Source organism: Bombus vancouverensis, chromosome 4, assembly GCF_051014615.1.
Source record: "Bombus vancouverensis nearcticus chromosome 4, iyBomVanc1_principal, whole genome shotgun sequence".
Classification (NCBI taxonomy): domain Eukaryota; kingdom Metazoa; phylum Arthropoda; class Insecta; order Hymenoptera; family Apidae; genus Bombus; species Bombus vancouverensis.
The window spans coordinates 4,820,735-4,843,917 of NC_134914.1; the positions used below are offsets into that span (position 1 = coordinate 4,820,735).

The window sequence follows — 23,183 nt, forward strand, 5'->3', positions numbered from 1 at the left end:
ACGAGCCAGCCGAATCCGTTGTACCCTCTTCTTTGTTAGATGCGCAATAGATCCGAAAACAACAATCTCTTCTTGATTCGCATTTGATCGCTGATCGTAACACCTGAAGCTTTTGTACAATTTCTGTGTTGTACTTTAGAAATTTGGAAGTGAAATTCCTGAGAGTTGCGAAATAAATTTCTTAGGAAGAAAGATACACATACGATTGACGACTACTTCTATAGGCTTGGCTGTCTTGTGAAAGCATTCTTTTTCTGAAATGTTTAGTCTTCCTTGAGAAGAACTTCGAATTTTCTGACCTAAGGAGTTCGACTTGCTATATATTCATGATTATCATCATTGCGAGGAAAAAGAAACGACAGATGCATTTACATTTGAAAGATGTGTAGGACAAGGAATTTTTCAGTTGAATACACCATCTCCCGACGGTATATATGTATAAATATATTGATCATCCTCCTTCGATGGTCATGGTTTTTAGGAAAATTGTATTTAACCTATTTCACTACCTAATGCGGAGGTATGCTCATGATGTATGTATATATTCGGAACCGCGTTGCCCATAGTCAGAAGCCACACTCTTTCATTACGAAATGCTATTACCTTGTAGTGCGTGTCTTAAAAACACTAGGAAATTAAACGTTTACGCAATCTTCTCACTTTTAGAATTTCCTTCGCTAAAGAAAGAAGTACAAAAAACATTTAATTTTTGACGATTTTTGTTATTCGAGAAAATGCGTTATCTACATTCAGTAAGCTATAAAGATATTGAAGTTAATTTTCAGTCTTACAATGAAAAACTGTCTTTCTATCTGCATCTCATCACAATTGCCAACATGTGTAGAGTCGATGATGCAATATCAACTATATATATTTGTTTCTCCGCGCATCGAACATTTATCTGTTCAACTCATTATCGATGAACGCCAGTCTTGCCCTATTTCGTAAGCCTCGGTCATCGTGCAACGCTATTTAGCTCCCAACGCGATAAAATTTTTTGAATCTGGGACACGAGAAAACACAGGGTCGTTAGGTCGTCCCCAGTTGATAATATACTACCGATGTGAAATACATATAAGTGCATTGGTTACATGAATGATACAGCGGTGAATAGGGTAAAATTTCACCTAACGACAAGTCATCTACACGGTGAAGATGATATAAACCATCATTGCGACGAATCGAACGTCCCATTCGAATGCGCATTATCGCGTCTGGCAATCGAGGCAGATAAAGAGTTCTCTGTCGCAATCAACTCGTGCTCGTAATATATACCGTTGATAATTAAGCGATCATTGCTTTTTCTCGCGACTACTTTTCCTTTTCTTTGGAATGCTAAATGTGTATGGGACTTCATAAGGTAAAAACAGAAAGATAAGAAGTCTGTAACCACGCGTTATGAGCCTTGAACTCATTGTCACTGTTGTCAGTGACGAAGCACTCTGTGCCAACAATCGTCATAAAGTGCAGCAATGTGAGTGTACTTGCAACTTTAACGTTACCTTCGATGACTAGTGAGTTAATACGAATTCCACTGGCTACTCAAGAAGTTAGTCACATTTTATAAGATGTGTGTAAAGTCGTAAAATAATTTTGTGAATTATATTCTACATTGACGAATATGGTTGAATCATTGAAGAACTGTAGTTTATTCGAATATGTGAAGAGACAAGATAACGATAACCGAATAGTTTCAATAGTAGAGATTCGTTAGTTGTTTCCTTCACTCGTTTCTACTAGTTTCGATAATAGGTACTGACGTTTAGAAAATTGAAATCTATATGCTTGGTCTATGTCGACTGCGGCGAATCTTAAACCTTCGATAAATCTTGGGATTCTTGAAAAGTCGATGAACATTCGATGTGTCATATATTCAATATTTTACATCTACAATCCTTTGTATATAAATTTATATTATATATATTTCATCTTTCTTACATATAGACATACCTTGTATAGAAGATGCCTTATATATATACAAGGATAAATGTAAAAAACATTACATTGATTTTACTAAAATAAACATATATAATAATATATCCTTTTACTATGTATTGAAATGGTTGTTTGTTCAAAATGATCTCAATTGTGACTTTTGACCACGAAAGAATTAATTAATAGAATATGGTAGCGATGTGCGAATGCAGTCATCGTCCGTGCCCGCCACCTGCATCATTCACGGGGTGCGTTAAGTCGCATCCCCGCTCCTGATATCGCGCGAACCCACTTCCCCACCACGCTTCCGTCGTTCGGTGGAACGAACGCACTCTCACGCACACGTTGCTCTATCCCCACCATTCAGCGGCGCGATGGAAACGCGCACTCGTGACTGGTGGAGTTCTCGCCAGCCTCCGCGCAGCTTAGTCTGCGCCGCTCATTCCACTGGTTTGGATCTTCGTTTGCCTTCGCAGTTGTTCCGGCAGTACGTTCAGTTTCGTGCACGTCGATGATTCCGTTGGTGTAACGGAGTTACTTGGTTATTTCGACCGCGGTCGTCGTCCCTGATTGTTGATCGTCTCGTCAATAGAGTTGTAAAGTCAATTCGCGATCGAAACCGGGAAACGAGGAGTATATACACATCGACAAACGAAAGCCGGTTCGCATGTTCCTCTCGCACACGCGTTGCCGAAAGCGGAAGGAAGTCTATGGTCGATGGAAGAGATATAGTGAAGTCGTAAAATCGGTCAGGAACTAGAGCCACATAGATACCTTTTAAGGATTCAAACAAAAGTAAAGTAATTTGAGACTATTGATTTGAGAATTTTCGGGATTATAACGAACCTAGAGCCTCGTTCAGGGCCGTACGATGTCAACTCGGAGCTATTTCTTACCGCGTTTTTCGTAGATATACGTTTTAATTTTTAACAACTGTAAATGAATTTTTGTTAATTTAGGCGATTGTTACTAAGAAATTGAAGGGAATTTAATATCGTAAAACTTTAACGAAACATTAAAAGTAATACGATTTTAATATGTTCCATGTCGTGCTAACGTGATTTATCATCCAGACCGCGTGGATCATTGCCGAACCACGCGATACGAAACTTATTACTGCAAGATTTTTGTAATCTAATATTTAAAGGGCTTCTATGCGATACGTACACACATACTACAATGCAATACATCAATGAATCTCTCCGTTTAATGCTTTAATTTACGACTTCACTACGGCAGTGCCCCGTTAACTGGCCAAGTTTTTACATAGATAATATCAGGGACTCGCTTTACGAATTTAATTGCAAGAATTAGTAGGGATAACGATGGTCAGTTAACGTGGCACTACGAGAGTATGGTTCCATCGACTATACTTCTCGTCCACGTCTCTCCGTTTTGTCCCCACTCTACTCGGTTCTTCGTTTTTCGCTCCGTTCGAAACGTTCTTTTCCACCTTCTGTCTCATTTGTCTCCTACTCCTTCACGTTCGTTCTCGATCGTGTGCCACGCTTCCGGCTGACAGTGCGGTTTTCGGGCCTGCGCGACTCGCCAATATAGTATCCTTCCTTCTCCTGTGCGATTCTCAGTGATTTACGAATCTTCTGACGAATCTATTTCTTCGAGCTTACTCGTCGTCGATAGAGTAAATAAAGGAAGACCGCGTCGAGACATCGTGCACTTTACTTAAGAGTGCGTCATATCTCGTATCTGGAAATGGTGCACCTGTCCGTCTTTTTCGTTCTATGTCTTCCAACGAAGGATCGATCGAAAACCTTGCAAGGATTTGGTTGTGAAGCCCCGGTATCGACGATGGTCGCCGAATATGTACTACTGGAAAATGAAACGCCTTGAACGTTTGGTGAGTGAACATTCTGCCTTAAATTTATAGCTTCTTTTATGATTTTTGCGCTTCCAGGCATTAATTTACGATAATGTGTTATGAGATCTTGTATACTCGCGGAAATCGAATTTTTATAGTCAAATATGTTTGTAAAGGGATGCTCACAAAAAGATAGACTGACGATTTTATTCGTTAGGAACTTCTTCAAAGTTGATGATTTATCGATACCCATGTCGGAACGGGAACGACGTGGGATTATGTAACGCGCGTAATTTGAACGTGTATACCACGTGTACACTTATGTTACTATTTTTACTTCATCATTTCTCTTCTTACCCATTTAAGATTGTTCGATCGAAACAACAGAAAAAAATCATTAATTTAATTGTGATTTAGCCGGAAGTCATATTCTTAATATGCCTAATAAACATACGTATTGCGATTGAAACCGTTGAGTTGATTCGAACACGAGGAATACTGGAAATGGGTAGGCGGGTGTCGTTAGACACGGACACGCCCATTGGTCGGGCTCATCGTCGTCCGTATGTTTCCTGAAGCTTAATTAAATTAAACGCCTTGTAGTGGTTTTCTAAGGTCGTTTGGTGTCGCACCATATTTGGCTGCCTAAAGCACATTTCGCCCTTGTGGATTCATGTTTCGATATTTTTTCCTGTGTTTCTTTCCGTACCAATTATTCAAACATGATCTGATCGGGCTATTATTAGATTCGTTTCGGTTGGGATAGTTGAGGAAGAAGGGGGAACGTTATCGAGAGGACCGCGTCTTGGCTTCGTGTCACGCTACGCGATACGTGACATGCCGTCGAATAATTTCTTCAAACGATTTCAGAACGTAGTTTGCATCTCAGAATCGTCTGCATATACGTTCAATTCGAGGATATATTGCAACGATCAAACTTTTGAAAAAGTCTCAAGTTTCGAATTAAATAAAATCATCGAGTTCATGGAAAGTTGTTAAATGTACTATTTAAAAATTGAAATATTTAAAATCAGACGTTCAACGAATGAAACTATTGAAACGATTACAAACTAGAATCAAGAGTGTCCATCTCGTCATACGCACGCCCTTATCCTGTCGAATAAAACGGACGTTCGACACCAGAGCGCGTTGCGTCTTGTATAGCAACGCGTATAATATGCACAGCGCACACTGTGAACTCGTGTGCGAGTAGTCTGGCGCCAGCAGGTGCAGTTAAATATAGCTTATGCAACGGGTATCCTCCTTCCTTTCTTTTTCTCTTCTTCTTTATTCTCCTTTCTTCTATCCCCCTTCCCTTGCCCCACGAAAAATGGCACATAAACAAATGTGAAGTAATAAAAGATACTAATTCCTCCTTATGAAGGATCCGATATTTTAGAATATTTGTAATCGACAGAGAGCACGTTCTCGTAATAAATTAATACAAATATTTTGTTTACACCAGTTCGCACGGCGGAAATATTGCGTTTCGAAATGTATCGATGTATCCTTTGTCTTTCGCGATTTCGACAAGTAGAAGGGAAACAACCGCGAAAACGAAGTTTTTCGAGAGACATTAAAATCTAACACGGTTTTGTGTACCTGCGTGTGCGGGTGCGTTAATCTCATCTTTTCGGAAATTCTTCTAATCGCCTGCCAACATACATTTTCTATGTTTGCTTGTTTTTTTGTTGTCATTTGTGGACCGAAATATTTTCGAAAGTTTTCATTGAATTTTATCTTTCTTTTTCTTTTTGCATTGTTTATCGTATATTCGATAAAAGAATGGGGCTAAAATTTTCGTAAGTAGGCCAGAAAATAAATTCACGCTCAAGTTTAGTTAAAACGATTCTTATGTACGAAATGACGACTTCGGTTTACGGAAATTATGGGAGAGAATTCGCATTCCCGGGAGCACTAATTAAATTTTACTGCAGCCCATGAAATTACTCCATCATATCGCGGAATAGTGTATCGAAAAACTTTTTTATTCCTTTTTTGCGCGCAGGACGTCGTTCGATTCCTCCTTGGTGAACAAGACCAGCCATCTTTAAGTAAAAAAAGAACATATTAATGCTCATTATGGATATTAGCCTTCGGCCATTTGCATAAAGGCGGAGACGTTGATACAACTGGTCGTGCGATAACGAGCGACGGATGGCATGACTGGTTGCCAGAGAATTTTTATTTTTTTCCCCCTTCCTTTCATTTTTATCTTTCTCTTTTCTATTCCCTCGCGCGTGCGCGCTTGCATGACTAACAAAGGAAAGAAGAGAAGAATCGTGAATTGTCGAGATTTCATTTCGTTCTAGTACAGAGCTTACGAATATTAGTTTAGCAATTGTGCATAATGAAGAGAAGTTTATCGAAACAACGACCATTTTAAATTTTGTTGAATCTTTGAATTTTTAAATTTCGAACGTTAAAATTTAGCATCGTTTTTAAACGGTTTCTAAATAATTTCAAATTTATATAGACATGGCATTAGTTATATAAAATATAGTCTCGACATGATTGTGTTATTTCGTGTCTTTCCACGGGAGAAGAATATCTCGTAGGAAGAAAAATCTCTACTTAAGTTGCATGCCGTGAGTCGCTTCATAAAACCAGTTGCCAGATACATACACGGAAATGTAAATTTACAGAAGAAGCGGCTCTGAATACTGCGAGAGAAAAAAGAGAAGCTGCTTATGTTGAATGCAGCTTCTGCATACGTGAAATTACGTTAGCCACGGAAATAATATACATATGTTTAATAAAATCAAGGAAATGATCGTTGAGATTAGCAGACGAGCTAAAATAAAAGGGAATGAAATATTTATCTTGACGTTTTTATTATGTTACGTGCGAGAGCAAAAAATGGCGGGAGTAAAAAAGGCGAATTAACAAGTTAAAAGCATAATCGCGGGTATAAAAACTTGAATACAAACTTGCCTTAATACTCTGTCACAACCGTTAGGACAAGTGTTTGGTTGTATTGGTAATATAGGTAATGTCGGATTGTATTACTGGCGTATTGAAAGTTTAAAGAAAAATCGGTGACATATGTACACTCAACCTCGACTCCGTAAACCTCATGACGATATATACATATAAACTCGCGTATTATTCGGTTGGTTTAAGTATTAAAGTCATCCACGATTATGTCGGTATACGCATATAGTTGAACAAGAACGAGACAGAGAGAGAGTAATGTGGACGGATGGTTGGGAATGAATAGGAGAAAAGTGGATGTGTGCCCATAGGCGTCGCCATTTGCATTATTAAATGAGAACTCTATTTACTTCAAACTAAACGTAATATCACGTGAAAACCGAATGCAATGATATGTATTATATTTTTTTACAGTTAGCTAACGTTTGAGTAAGGACTATGTAAAGGCTATGTAATCGTTGTTATGTGTTGAAAAGTGCAAGCAGCACAATGGTGTCGACACTATATTACATAAAAAAGGGAAAGTTTGAAAGTCATTGAAAAAAAAGGAGAAATAAGAAGTATAGATTTGGTGTGATTTTATGCCGCGTACGAAAGTCTTGCGACGCCCATGCGTATGAGGAAAAGGGTGGAGCGAGGAGGTAAGAGGTAGACGAAGCACAGCGAGATGCCTTAGGATCGAGTCTCTCCCTGACGGCGTTTATTTATTACCAGTATTAATACCAAGCCCCGCAGAGTCGGTTGGTGATTACATAAAACATGCTTGCCCCTCCTACCATCGGAGGCAACCCCCTCATCTCCACCCTGCTCGCCTTCTATCTGAACGATGCTATCTCCCGTGGTAATGGGGCTTGGCAAACGAATCTATTCGAAAAGAAAAGGAAAGAAGGAAAAGAATGAAAAAGCAGAGGAACATTCGTTCGGCGTATCTTGGGTCGATTTCGCGTGGAAAAAGAGGTGCAACCGTCGTGATCGCATAGTTCGGATTTTACGATCGACGACCTCTAGGTATTGAACTTGACCCAAACGCGAAACGTGGTTAGCAGATTCTATACTACAGGTTAATCATAAGCACTTGGTGAGAATTTGCAGCTATTTGCAGCCATGTTGCTTCTCTTGACTTGCTATATTCTCTGTGTATTCATTATCGATATCTTTTCCTTGGCAGATGTTGCTTGCTCTATATCTTTGTCCTCATTCTAACAGTCCTGAACGCTTTTAAAAAGCTTGAACTATATAAAATTAATAACGAACGTCTACGCCCTTCTTGTTAACAGTCCAATCGTAAATGAATAATAGTTCCTTCTTCCTGCTCTTCCCCAACTCCTCCAACGGTTTTCTTTAGTTCCCTGCACGTTTTCTTTACCGCACTTATTTGCACCTTGGCATCGCCTCTTTTTTTACGCTCGGTGCACTAAACGTATAAAGCGGGCAATGACTTCTACGCGCTTTATTGTAATCTCTGAGATCTCTGGGAACCACTTTTTCGCACGTTTAGTTGTTTCTTTACCAACGGACCAATGACCATTGCCAACTTCGAGAAAGTACGGCACTCGGTAACGGGAAACGTGTGTTGGTCCACGATTGTTTCTTAGAAGGAGAAAGAAAAAAGCGAGAGGATGGCGTGTGAGAGAGAGAAAGAGAGAGAGAGAGAGAGCGAGCGAGAGGGGTCGACGGAGTGAGTGAGGGTAAAGGAAAGAGCGAAGAGAACGAGCTAAAGAAAGAAACGAGCCACGAGAACAACGTGGACGAAACGAATGGACGAAGAAAGATACGAAAAGGGCAAGGGACGAACTCTGAGGACGGCGGATTAAAGCTAAAAACATCGGACGGAGTATCTGTTCACATCTTACCGGGCAGCATTAGATTGAAGTTGAACCTTCTAATACTGTCAGGTAAAGATGTCGTCAGGATTCCGAAATCAACGTGATTGGAATTGTCATCGGGCTGGGATAATTTCACTTGAATATTGTCGTTGTTCGGATCTGATCTATACTGAATTCGAAACAACCGGCAATTGGTGTCGTTAAAAGCGTGCTCTTTTTATGGATTGTATATTTCAATATGATCTAGTAAAAGCTAACTCTATATGCTAAAATATGTGTATAAGAATCGAAGTTACGAAATACAAGAACAGTTCAAATTTGTCGTAATCGGTTTTTATGGATGAATCGCGTATGTTATAAGTTTGAACTTTCCTTGTATTTTTCAGATCAGATAATATGTAATATAGAGAAATAACTATGTTAATGTAGTATTTTATATTAGTTTTAGGTATAGACTAACGTAGATGTAAGTAAATTAATTAAAGAATAGTAAGTAACTGCCTATTATGTATATTAGAAAACTGTCCTGTATTACAATTTAAGTTCTGCGCGACATGTGATATGGTATGATGTGTCGGATCTCTAAATTTCTTATTCTAATATTATTTCATTAGTATAGCTAGAATTTCAAGATCGAGGCAGTCGATGTGTATTTTCGTGGCACGCGTGAGTCAAAGTGTTGTAAGGGAGGGGGCGAGGTCACCTCTAAGTGAACCGAACAGGAATGATAAATAAAATAAAAGGAAAGAAATATTTGACTTAAGAAAGATATATTATAAATTCACGAATAGGATCTTCTTGAACGGTTGAACTAAATCTTAGGCGACCAAAACCTATTCGTGGATCAAGCTACTCATATTTTCTTACATTTCCATCTTCACCTGTTTCAACCTAATGTTCCTCGACGAAAAATAGCTCCGACTGACTGTAAAAAATGGTAGCTGGAAGTCACGTGAGAGAAATGGTCGGTTAATAATTTTCCATCGGTGGAATTATGCGGTGCGTGCGGCACATGCATAAATCCACTGCACGTGTACACGTGACACAAGTGTATACTATCCCTATAAATACATTCACGCGGAGTGAGTGTGTCTCGATTCGAGAGTAACATGTATGGTTCTCTCTCTCTCTCTCTCTCTCTTTCTCTATGTGGCTTCGTAGAACGTAGAGTGTAGAAAATCGGTAGGAGGTAGAAAACGAAGCTTCTAAAAGTCGCGGCCTCGGTGTCCTGGAGAGAGAAGAGTGTGTAGGCGCGTGAGGAATGTAATGCTTCGAAAACGTTGCCGCGATCGTAAAGCATCGCGTGGGTCTCTTCGTGAGGGGTTGCGCGAGCAAATAAATTCGTTCGGCCGTCACGCCGCCATTTTTACCCTCGTCGATCGGTTGGCTGATGATGTCGCTCGTATTGCAACGTACTTATATAGATAGGTGGTAAATTCTTCGATGAGCTTATTGGAGAATCATTGTGGCGGAAATTGTGCGGCAAATTGTTGATGCGAATCGAGGATACTTCGTGACGCTAATGGTCGAGTGTTAACCTTAATTTTCAGTTTTCTTTTTTGTAATCGTGAAATGACCCTCTGCGTTGCATATTTGTAGGTAAATAGGCTTCTGTATTTCTATGAAGTTATGTACTTACATATTTGTGTTGTTATAGTCATGATAAATTTCTTTATTTTCGATATTTTCGAAAGGCTGTTATCTAACATATATCGCTATTATCTTTGTGTTTTAAATGTTTCTAGATTATTCAGCTACTTCGGATAGTCTTAGGCTAATCATCAACGAGATATTTTTGCAAATACTTGATTTGAAAAAAAAGAATCGTGGACTTCGGGTTGGTCGTTGGTAAGCTGGAAAAAGTGAAGAAATCCGGTTCAGAAACGGGATCGTAATAGCGGCGTGTTTTGCACAAAGGTGCTAATAAAAAGAGGAGTGTCCTTGCAACCAAGATGGAGGGATATAGGAAAAGCATAAGTAATTGAAATAATCGCACGACATCTTATGCGCATCTTAAGCAGCTGTTGCAACAGCGCGTGTATTTTATAACTGCGAAGTAACGTGCATGGATCTCTTTATTCATTTATTCGTCTCGCTTGCAAGAGGTAGGCACATAAAGGCAAAGTGCATACCGTGTAACTCTACGGAGAGTATCAGCTTAAAAATTGAGATTGAAACGATCGGATAAAAATAATATTGTTGCAGAGATAGAACCACTGTAAATTATATAGCCTAATATATACAGGCAAGAAAATACACCGAGGCGAAAAAGGGGAAGAGTATGACAAGGACAAAAGTATTCATAGAGCTTAAATGGCTATAGTGTAGAGAGAGATATTACACGAGGAATTTATAGTATTGAAAAATCATCAGACAGAAACTCTTAATTAACATAAACAATTCATTGCATGAAAAATATAGAAGCTAAAAGAAACATCGTATAGAAAATCAGTATTATAAAGAATCCATTGTATAGAAAATACGTAACGCAAGAAGAGCTAGTGACATAAAAAAATCATTCTACATATCGTGCGAACAGTGTAATGCAACAAAACCTGCAACCAAGGGGTCGTATGGAAAATTTATGCCACGAAATATAAGTGAAACATGCACTATAAAAAATTGTATGCTATTTTAATATTTAAGAAGACGCTGGTAATAATCACTTTAGATACCTTCCGCATGAAAATTCGATCTATCAAGAATAGAGTCAAAGCTCCCGTGACTTTTCCCTATTATCCCCCGCACTCGTGGATGTCGGTTGACGCGTTCGAAGCACTTTGGCCAATGGCCAGGGCTGTTTTAGAAAGATATCTGGCCGGATCGACGGCTCAAGAAAGTACCGTGCATAGATGCCTCTCGAATACAACGGCTCGCTTGTCTTGTACGAATTGTTCCAGGAAGGAACAATATTCCGTCAATAGCCTGTATTGTCTGATGGAGAAAAAAGGAGAAAGATTAAGATGATCGACAGGAAAATGTTATAGCGTTCGAGGTGAAAGAAATTTTCTTGCATTACTTCTTATATGACAAATAGAATGAAATCGAATGCGGGATAATTAAAATATCATTGCAGGAAAAATGCATTTGTATTGCATAAATATATAAATAAATTGTGTATCGAACTGTATATCGATCAAGACAGATTAGTATATATTGATCAATACACATATTTGCATATTTTTCTTATGTAATCGCATTTCTTATGTAATTACGGAATAGTTTGAAGCAATGGTTTGTGCAATATATATATATTATAGCCATTTAGTTTCGCAGAATTTACTAAATGTTTCATCTTTTCTTTCTTTTTCCTTAGGTTTTTAATTATGGTTAGAGAATAATACTTGAAAGCGTGTATTTTGAAATCTGAATTGTGCACTTGGATTCGATTGATCCTTCGCACACGTGATCTACTGAAGTTGCTACGAATCGATAATAGGTCCAATGTACATTGATCAATGGCGTCAAACATTCGCAAATGTGAAACAAATAAGAAGTTCAGTCAATTCTACAAGTCTGAATATTGTAAATTATTTTCACAGTGATACGTCGTGTCTTTTTTCTCGTTATCGTTAAGTGCATCCGGCATCAATGACTTGGTCTTTTATCAGGACGACTATGTGCTAATTTATGTTGGCTTTTTTAAATTTATTCAGTCCTTCGTTCGTACTTCTTTTTTAATCACTCTGCTCGCTCATCGTTCTTAATTTATTACTTTATTATATCTAAATTACTTGGCAATTCGCAGGGAATTGAATAATCCTACGAGATTTCAGCCTTCTTCTTAGAACTCTTAAAACAGAGACATATGAAAATACGTTGTATTTTAAAGTTCATGTGTACTTTTACGTATCTATAGAATAAATAAAGATAGTATCTAGGACAAGATTAAATAATCGATAATACAAAAACCAAACAAAGTTTAATTATTTGATATACACACATTTAATTTTACACACGCTTAATTGCTACTACTAATTAAATAACGGTGGTTTAAAAATAAATTACTGAGAGGAGAAATCGAACATGGAGACTGGTTTCGTTGCGAATGTTTTTCACATAATCGTGTCATCATTTGGTTGGTCCAACGTATTAATAATTGCCCGATTGTGTAATAATCAAAGGCGAGAAGGACAGTATCGTTCTCAATCGAGAATGATATAACATAAATACCCTGGAAGAATATATCTCGTGCCGTTCTCTTCTCATTTTCAATTAGCTGCAGAATATCGATAGCGATCTTTGATGATATATCGCACAGAGATCTTACAGAATGTTTGCGAAGCTTGGATCCGTCTTCGAGATTTCAGATGAAAAGGGGTACGATACGTCTGGAAGGAAAAATAAATTAAAGGTAAACGGTAAACCAGACTGAAAAATCTGAGAAGCAATAATATTATTACAACGGAGAATAAGTTTTTACGGAATCCAGAAAAAGGTGCGCGTAAAAATAAAGATCGTAAAGATGGAGGGTATGTTTCGAGATAAATTAGATACTTTGATCTCAAACAATAAACCTATAAAATCAAACTCGAACAATATTCGTTATTCCATTCGCGATACGATCTAGATATTGAAATTGTTAAAGATTTGAAATTTCCATTTAGCTGATCGATTTAACTCGTTTCAATTCAATTTAAAATCCTCAATTATATTTTAAGCGATTCAGCTACATCAAACTCGATTCAGTTAAACTTAACTCGATTCAATATTCACGGGATGCGAGTCATTAGTATATACATAATTCAAACTTCGTAAGGAAAGAAGCAAAATGAAAATGTTGTTTGTATCTGATAAGAATCTGAGAAGCGATTTCGTCCCATCGATCATTTCTTGGTTGGTTTCCGGCGACGTATCGATCAGCTACGCCTCGTTCAGGCACCTGTTCTGATAGTTTTTGGCGCCGTAGCGTCGACTGAACCTCGCGGTTATTTATTATCGTCTCGATTCATCGGCACGCAGGTCCAATGTCCTGCTGATAAGATAAGGGGAAGCCGCGGAGCTCCCGGGTCTTGTACGTACACGCGCGGACTATAAGCAATCTCTCTTTATCTATCAACTACCGTCAACCACCCTACCACCATCATCGTGTGTAAAGCTCTTTTATCGTTTTCTAACTCTTTAGATTACACAGACCTAACGATTTTTATAGGAGTCCAATATGGAAGATATTCCAGATTTATGATAATAAATGTGACAAATTTTTTCCCCCTGCTAACTTAAAAATATGAATATGCCTAGAACGAAAATTTTATTACTAAATGATAGATAATCTCGAGATTCTCTTTAGACGGAGACGATAGAATTCCAGAATTTAATCTTAGAACTCACTTGTAGATAATTAGACAAAGTAAATCCATAAATCACACAGTAAATACACAGTAACTCCAATAAATCACCATATACTAGGGCGAAATTTTAGCTAGTGTTTGGTTAATTCTTTCATGATCGGCGTTGCATAAGTTCTTCTTCAATCTAAAGAGTTTATAATGTGGTTTGGCGACGAGTTTATAAGATAGTGGTTAAAATCAGTTAAAATGGTTAAAATGGTAAGTGGTTAAAATTAAGTAATCTTTATTACACCATCTAGTATAGTAACTGTCGCTCGACAATTTATGCGTCTTATCAACGTTATCATATTCACTCGACTCGTACTCATCGCTCAACGAATCTTTCCCAATGATTTTGTTCGTTTTTGTACGAAAGAAACGAGACACGAGGAAGAAACGGAGAAAACCTGTTTATCGAGGATCTGATGAAAATTACACGGATTAATCGAGGGTAGATTAAAAATGTGGAAAGGAAAGAACGAATGGATACGAGGAACACGGCCCTGAATTCCATTCCAGAGACTTTTGTCCCTGTGTTCGCGTCCCTGAGACCGAAGCAGTCGCATCGTGCCACGACGTAGACGTTCAGTTACACGCCACGAATGTTAATCCCCCTCGTCGTGTCTCCACTAGACCCCTCACCCTTCGTAGATCCGCGCCAAGATCTCTTCGTGTCGAATATTCCACCGTATACCGGGTGACAAATTCTACTGGACTATGGAACGAAGAATCTCGCTAGTACAGAGTTGAATTACTTTTACCCTGAGAATTTTGGATTATCTCAGAAGATTAGGAGACGGAAGTCGAATCTTTTCTTAGGAATTAAGTTCCTTGGTTATTTTTAGAAAGGCTGGTGAAGTACGAAGAACAACGTGCGAAGCAATAAAATTTTGTTCCTAGCTCTCGTACAATAAGAAAAAGGAAGATCTTGGCTTTTGTTACAATTCCGGATATGTATAATTAAATAAAATCATGTTGGTAATCACTGAGGAGAAATCTGTTTCAGAAAGCGTGGGCTGTGCTTCCCTAGAAAGCTGAAGGAATATATCCAAATCTTTACGTTGTCATAATAATCGCTATATAAACAAGAATTAATTAGCAAGGCCTCGTCGAGTTGGGTGGTTCCAATCTCTCGCCAATATTTAAGTTCTTCTCATAGCATCTAACGAGGCGTCGGATTTCTTTGTGTCTAAAGAAGAAAAAGCATCGTCATAAATCGGCCTAGGTATTCTCGTTAATTTCGAGGTTTAATTCAGGCCGAAGTCTTCGAAGCAAGCGTTGCGTTTCTCATCGAATCCTGTGGAGGCTTCGTCCAGCGTTAAAGTCCTGAAAATAACGAGGCAGCTGTTGGCGTATCCTGCAGAGCTTCTTCTTGTCCTCTATCACGTGTTTCCAGCCTCCCTTTTTAACCGTCTTTTCTTTTTATTGCCTTTCTCATTCTTCTCCTTCTCCTTCTCTTCTTTTCTGTCCCCCTCGTTCCTTTCTTCTCCCCCCCCCCCCGTTGTATCTCGATTCTTTTCTCTTTTCTTTTTCTTTCTTGGTATCACACTTGGTCTTCCGATATTTCCTGTTTTCTTTAATCTTTCTCTTGGATCTGCATCCCCTGTGCACACGGGGATTTTTGCGATTCTTTAAGATGAGAACCTTTGGGATTGAGAAACGGAAGGGGATTTCTTAGAAATGGCAGATGTTCAAACTTCTCTTGGTATTTGGATCTTTCCCCTGTTCTTTCTTTTAATTTCTCAGCAACATTTTCCTTCATTCTCCTCTATTCTCCTTCTTCATTTCTTCTCTGTTTCTATTTTCTTCCCTCTTTTTCAATTATTCTCAACGTCTCATCTTCCACCGACCCTCACTATCTGTTCCTTCTTCCTCTATTTTTCCATTAACTTTCAACGACTTTCAGTAGCCTGTCCGAAGTAGGGCGAAAGTCGCAAACGTTTCGAGTAATTACGCCAACGAGTTTATTAAAATTATCCCGGCAATCGGGCATCTCGATTGTAAACGTCCTCCTTCTCTTTTACTTTTCGCTTCCTGCCACTGGTTTCGAACAGGTTGCAGAAGACGCTTTCGAACGTTACGCAATCGAAAGTGACTTTCGAAAAGCGTCGTCGTGTCCCGAACGAAATTTATTTTCGGTGATAGAACGATTAAAATTAAATGGAGAGGAGGCATGAGACGCCCGTGTCACATCGACGATTCTGGATTTCGAATTGAAACCGACTTCTCGTGAGAAACAGGTGGATTTTATGGAGGAATCGATTCGAGGTCGATGTCGTAACCTTTTCGATGCTTCACGACTTTCCTAGCGGGATTTTTACGGGAGAGATTGTGTATAAAATCGTTTTTGGATCGGAGAAGATGAGGCGAAACGATAAAGAGCGAAGATCGAAAATTTTTATTACCCTAGTTAATTTTCTATAAATTTTACGACGTCAGCTTTTACCTGTCTACGCATATCGGTAATGGGCATGCAATTTTTTACCAATTTCATCGATAAAATATACATTATACATCATATTATATTATATATATTTACTAGATATCATATTATAAGAAATTTCAATTGCCCATCTCTCGTTCTGAGTTCCATAATGTTCAATGGCGAAATAATTTTCCATAGTAAACTGGTCGTGTTCTTTGAGTTCGCATGGAGAATGAACTTTTTTTCTGGCGTGGTCGAGGCTGGATCGAAACTAGGCTTAGCCAGTAATCCAATGACTGTTGGGAAATTCTCGCAACCGATGTATCGTAATCGGACTCTGATGCTATGAAAGCTATACCTATATTTGTGGCTCGCAACTGACGTTGCTGCTGGTCGTCTGGATTTCCCACGTATCACTCCGTTTCGAGTAAATTTAGTCGGTCGAACCAGCTCACCGCCTCATCTTCCCGCCTCCGGATCCTCTCCAAAACGAAATCTAAACGAAATTTTCTCCTAACAAAAATGTTCCTAGGTCCCGGGATAAGTTTCTAAACTTAGAATGCTACACTTTTTACGTGCAATCTGCAAGAAAATTTTTAAGCCAACTTCCTAAGCGTAAGATATAATAACGTTCCGGATTAAAAATTCGAATATTTAATCTCATTGTGTAATAGTTCTCGCATGCAAAATTATGAAGAGGCTCCACTATATTTTTTTAATAAAGTCCGACGAAAATTCTCTTATCAAAGAGTAAAATAGAAATATCGAGTATATTAAATAACGAATATATTTCGTGTAATTAACTCGATATCAAAATCAAAGAATTACATATCGAGATTGGTAACCAGTTGAAAATCACGGAGGACGAGTCTTCTCCTGATAATCGAGCTCTCATCACTTCAAATGAAGTTTCTCGATCTATCGAGAGTAGATTGAACCGAGGACAACAGGTAGGGAATAGAAAGAAATATCCTGGGTTCGTTTATTGCTAAAGGATCGTTTCGTTAAATTACTGTTAATTAAAGAAAAAGCGCGAGCCCGGTTCACTCTACTTTGTACACGTGTAACTTCGAAACGACACGTTTTACGCCTGTCACTTCTTCGTACCTGTCCTACCTAGCCTGTTTTATCGTGCACCTCGTACGATCATATAGCTACAAAAAATCTTGCTGAAAAAACGAGACATGAAAATCCGACGGTTTATCGAGGCAGATATCTATATTTATTATGCAAATTCGTGTTCGTCTTAAGTATAGATCATTTATATTTATTATTTGCTAATTCCATAAGAAAATAAAATTAATGAAATTCGTTTGTGGTTACTATGTGCTTGTTGCTTCAGTGCGCATAATGTAAAGTAACAGTGACTAGCAACACGAGCAAAGAAATTGAAATAATGAGTGCTGGTTACACCACGTCGTGCAACTAACCGTGAAGTTAGTTGCAATCACGGTACAAAGGTGTCTAGCATAAACCTAACCTCGTGTATCTCTACTCGATAGATCCAATAAGAATATGAGTATATGTAATCGCTAATTAATAGCTCTTTACATACTAAACGTAGCTAAACAGTAAACGTTGCTAGCGTCAGATATTTCGAATCACTTATTTCATTGAATTTTGGTGAGATGATATTTACATATATGTGGAACAAGCGTAATTGTAACTGTAGTTGCTGACTAGTATATTTAATCGTTTATTTTAAGCTACACATATAATATAAGTAATAATTAGACCGCGAATGTTTATGCAAATGCCTATTTTCGTGGAACTAATTAAAAAGATGAAAATTAAATAGAAATTTGTTTCACCAACTGCGTATCGTAATGTATGGTACGTTCAAACATTGTGTCTATTATTGGTAAATTTGTGCGTCTTTGTATTTCAGGTAAATTCATAAAAATCCGTAGTCTAGTAATAGTAAATAAAATCGTCACCATCTCGGATGACGTTGAAAAGATCCTCGTCTCGTCTAAGTGCGGCTGGTATGGCGTTCGAGCTGCATACATAAAAGGAAGACTCGCACGGCAAAGAAGAGCCAAGAAGAACGAAGAAAAATTCGAAACTGGCCGTTAGGCGTCGAACGTAATTACAGAGCATGGTAAGACGCTCGTTAATGGCCGTCGCTTCACCACGATGGACTTAATGGCGCTAGACAAAAATTATTTTCCGTGAAGCGATAATGGTGTTGGTAGACGCACAAGACGTAGGACTGAACCAAACGAACGCAAGAGGATGAAAAGAGGAGAGACTTCGAAACCTCTCAAACGGTCATCTCTCTGTATCGGGCGAATCGTGCGCGACTGGCCAATTTATACACAGGCGGACTCGTGCGCCTAAAGCTCGTTTCACACGGATGAAATTCCGATATGCAATGTGTAAGCGTATTTAAGAATTTAGGTATTCGGCGGAGATTTAAGTATTTAAAGATTCTGTAATTTTGGAATTTATTAATTTAGACGATTGGAAATCTGGGTATTCACGAAGAATATTTAAATTTATGAATTTTTAGCCAGTTATCATCCATACCATCTAGGAATTTATCGATATCACAATTTACGAATTGTGAAATTTACTCATTTGATTATGTAGGAATCTAGAAATTTAGGGCTTCGGGAATTGTGAGTGTTGGGCTTTAAAAAGCGATACGAGATATTAGAGTGACAGTATCGATAGTTTCTTCGGCAATGGAAGTCGTGAAACGTTGAAACCTGTTGTTCGGACCAAGTCGTATGTCTAGAAACACCTCTTGTCTTGGATATTGCCGATTGACAATCGATAAAGGTGAGGCATTTAGTACGATGGACTGCCTTAGAATTCCATTTGAAATTCTAAAAACGTTCATCGTATCACAAATGTCAATGAAGTTGATTCTCCGATTAGCAAACCGATGATGGTCTTCCATCGTTAGAGATATTCCTGTCTTTTATTTACCGTTCAACGCGTTTCGCGTTTACCAAGTACATTGTAACGAAGAACCTTCAAACCATTTACATATTTGTTGTTTCGAACACACATTTTCTATCGTACAGATTATATTTGAATATTTCGTAAACACTCTAAGGCAAGTCATTTTTTCCATAGACCAAGACACGTTAAAGAATATATTATGTTTGGTTCAAGACAGAGCATTCGCATTCACACCAGGGCTGATATCGTTGCTTTTATTTGATAATCTAAGGGAAAAGAGATAAAGCATTGCATGCTCTAAAAATTCTTACATCACTAGTTGAAAATTGCCACGGTATAAAAATATTATTAACGCTTTATATGCCGGTGTTTTTATCGACAACTCTTTCTTTTGGGTGCTTTTTTAATAATAAATATTAATAAAATGAAATATATAAGTTGCTTGATATATTAGATTAATCGACGGTAATTTTATGGTAATTTTACGATTTCTCATACGAGCGAATGTATCGCGTCGTGTGGACTCTCCTTAAGAAAGTCACGGCGGTCCTCTGGGCTGGAATATTGCCTCTTGTAAGTACGTTATGTAGGTACCAGCGTGCAACCTGCGGTGCAACTTGTCAGCCAACATCATTATCGATGCCGGCTCGGGTCTCGGTCGAAACCCGTGCGTTTATCGCGACTTCGTTATTTATATCTCGCTCCGCTTGGCAATAACTAATAGAGATCCTTGCCTTCTCCGCGTTGCGTTGGCACAAGTCGATATCATGGTTTGATTACGTTTCATCGGCCATCTTGAACAGTTTCTTTCCCTATCGCGTCGAGGCATCCGCGAGTTCTTTTGCGACCAGTTTCTTTCGAGTTAGGGAATGGAACATGGTTCTTCATGTTCTTTACTACTTGCGCTCGATACCTTCCTTTTTTATTTTCTCTGTCTTTTATTGGTCTCCCCTCTTTTCCTGTCGTTTGCTCTTTTCGCAGCCGATATTTTTCGTTTTGCTTGTTCTTAGTTAATGGAACACTGATAGGGAAATTGAACGATTGCGATTCGACGAGGAAGCTGCCACGCCTGTAACTGATTCTAACGTCTCTTCTCCTCCTCTTCTTCCTCTTATTCACCGGCCCTACGATCATTTTCCCTATTTCCTTTTATCCACTATTTTTCAAAATAAACTGAAATATTTATTGTTTGATCTGTGGTACTTTCAACTTTTTACTTTTAACTTTCTTTAACTTTCTTTTAACTTTCAAAATATTCGCACCTATCCCGAATTGTATTTGTTTACATAACCGATTTACCATCAACCTCTAAGTCCAAAATATCCACACGTGCCGACAATAATATGCACTCGAGCCTAATCGGAGCTGATGAATCATTCAAATCGACATACCGCGGGCAACCAATAGAAAGAACCATTTTACCTAACGCTGTAGATGCGCACGTTGATCTAGAAAGAGATTTCATTTTAAAAACCTAGAAGTTTGAGACACCGGAGGGTAGAGACCCCCGGAGCGAAGACGCATGTGGTTCGCACGTGTTCCTCCGCCACGTCTCCCTTTACCCTCAGCCTCGACCGACAAAAAACGCGAAACCTGCCACTCTGTGGCTGGTCTTCGTGCATCGTGCACGTGCACGATAGTGAATGCAACGCCATGTGCAACGAGCACCATTCGCTTCAGACAATATTCTCTAATTGCACGTTTCGCTATGGATGCGCAGAGAGGGGAAGAAATTGGTGTGTCGGCGAACTCAGTTCCCGCAAAAACGATGTTCCGTCTGGTGGAAGCGATGGAAGCCGTTCCCTTTCGTCCGAGCCTGGCCCCAGAGCCACTTCCTCTTCCTTTTCGGGAGCCGGGCACGCCTCTCGAGAGAACCTCCGTAAGGGCTGCCACCGGCAAAACAGAAAGCTTCGCGTTTCATTTCCTTTCCAGCTAGTTCTTGATCCTGTATTCGTAGGTTGACCTTACGTTTCACTGGATGAGTTGGTCCTCATCGTGCGTGGATCAATGCCTTTCTTTTTCGCTGCAATAAGTTGTTAACGGTCTTGTAAAAATTGTTAATGGAGGTTCCGTGGAATTCTCTGATAGTTGTTGGTCGCTTATGGTTGTGGAAATGGAACTTACGAGTCTAAGGTTGTGTTAACAAAGGGCATAGGATATAGAAATAAGGGCATAAAAATATACGAAATATACTAAGAACGCAGGGATGTGAGAAGGTAAAAGAAGTACAGTAGAAGATACGTAGATGTAAAATTATAGGAACGTGGGAACATAGAAATATACTTAAGTTACTCGTAGAGACAACAGGGATATAAGAAAATGGGAAAATGGCAATGTGAAATTCGAGGTATATGAGATCAACAAACGGTGTAACAATAGTATCATAAAAATCTTTAAAATTGCTATAAACGTAGGCTCTCTTTCATGAAATCTTCGCAACTCTGTTCATCTGCCGTCGTAGTTAAACATCAACAATCAAAAGTGATAACCCAATGTGTTGAATCGGATCTTACGACGAAGACAGTCTCGCGCAGACGATGTCCAGCGGCGAGACAAGGGACACTCAGGTTCTACCGGTTCTTTTTTGGGGGCACAAATTGGGTTGCGCCTGCGGTTTGCGGTAGCAAGGAAAGAGGTTGTTGAGCGCACCAACACCACCGGGCACGATACCTGTGCACGGGTCGGAAACATGCGCCTGTACACCGGCCACGCCACACCGCTGTAAGGAAGAAAGAGGTCGATCCGTCTGCAACAGGCAAACTCCGATGAATCATCCTCTCTCGTGTGCCAGTCTTGCTTTCACGCGAGTTTGTTCGCACAAATAAAGTTAACGTTTTCACATTTGTGCTCGATCCTCGTACAATTAAATCGATCGACAAATATCGACAATAGACGTGATTAACTGATTCCTGTAAAATTTGTTTGAAGATACCCTGATTCGTTTTCGGTCATACGAGCTTCTTCGCAGATTCGCCATTTTATGTGATTTTCACATTTTTTCGCGAATATTTATGGTAACGACGTTGAAATTCGAAATTCGTAAAACGACTCTTGTCTTTATGCGATGTCTTTATAAAGGTATCACCTGAAATTTCTTTAGGTATTTTCTTTCGGAGCGTCGTATCGTTTATGGCAGTGAACGAAATTAGAACAAGGTACATATAAGAACTTCGGTGAACCTGGCTGATCCGACCAGGTGATTTTTTTTTTTTTTTTGCCGACGCAAAATGCCTCCCCGTGAACGAGACTTTACACGGCATTGACCGCGCGTGGTAACTCCTGAACAGCGATGGCCTCGAGTCGCTCTCGCTCTGAAAAATTCCATTTTAAGATTAAACGAACCATCCGATATTTCGAAGAACCATCGTTCTCCAAAATCTCAGACCTTTCTGCAATAAATCTGATTACGTTGTACGGCAAAATATTACAAAGACCTGGCAACGTTTCGTCGATTTATATTTAAAAAATCGTGCGTTCAAAAATTAGAAGGGCGAAGTATCCAACGCTACTCTCGAAGCTCGCGTGTGTCTTTCTTTTTGCGCCTGTTTCTTCTTTTTCCTGCTGTTTCACCGATCCGTCTTAATATTCGATCCAACGTTTCGTATCCCAGGGGCCGGTGGGTTTCGTTGCTCGCTCGACCACAACCGCGTATACGTGTACGAACACACTAATTTTTTTCCTGATGGTTGGCGTGCTCGCGAAATTTATACGCGCATGCCTGTTAATTAACGTCACCGAAAACGATCGAGTCGCGGCACCACGATAAAAATGTGCTGATCGATGAAAAAGACCCACGGCCACGCGAAACGCGAGGCGTATCCATAATTCTAGATGTCTCATCCTGCAGGAACATTCATCGATGTCGAAAGAAAACTTTTTTCCAAATGCATTATGTTAATCGATAATTTTAGCGAGAGAAAACGCTTTTAGTCCTTTCTTAGTCCTTCCATGATTTGTAGATTAGAGTACGAAGATTTGTTTTCTTTGGAAAAATTGTTCACAAT

At 39.1% G+C, this 23,183-nt stretch overlaps 1 long non-coding RNA gene across 1 annotated transcript; it reads left to right on the plus strand.

Moving 5' to 3' along the window:
- Window positions 1-9,626: 9,626 nt before the first annotated feature.
- Window positions 9,627-11,608, plus strand: LOC117160930 (uncharacterized). The gene is made up of 3 exons (XR_013058156.1): window positions 9,627-10,113; window positions 10,260-10,619; window positions 10,720-11,608. It is a non-coding gene; the product is annotated as an uncharacterized LOC117160930 (long non-coding RNA).
- Window positions 11,609-23,183: the final 11,575 nt, after the last annotated feature.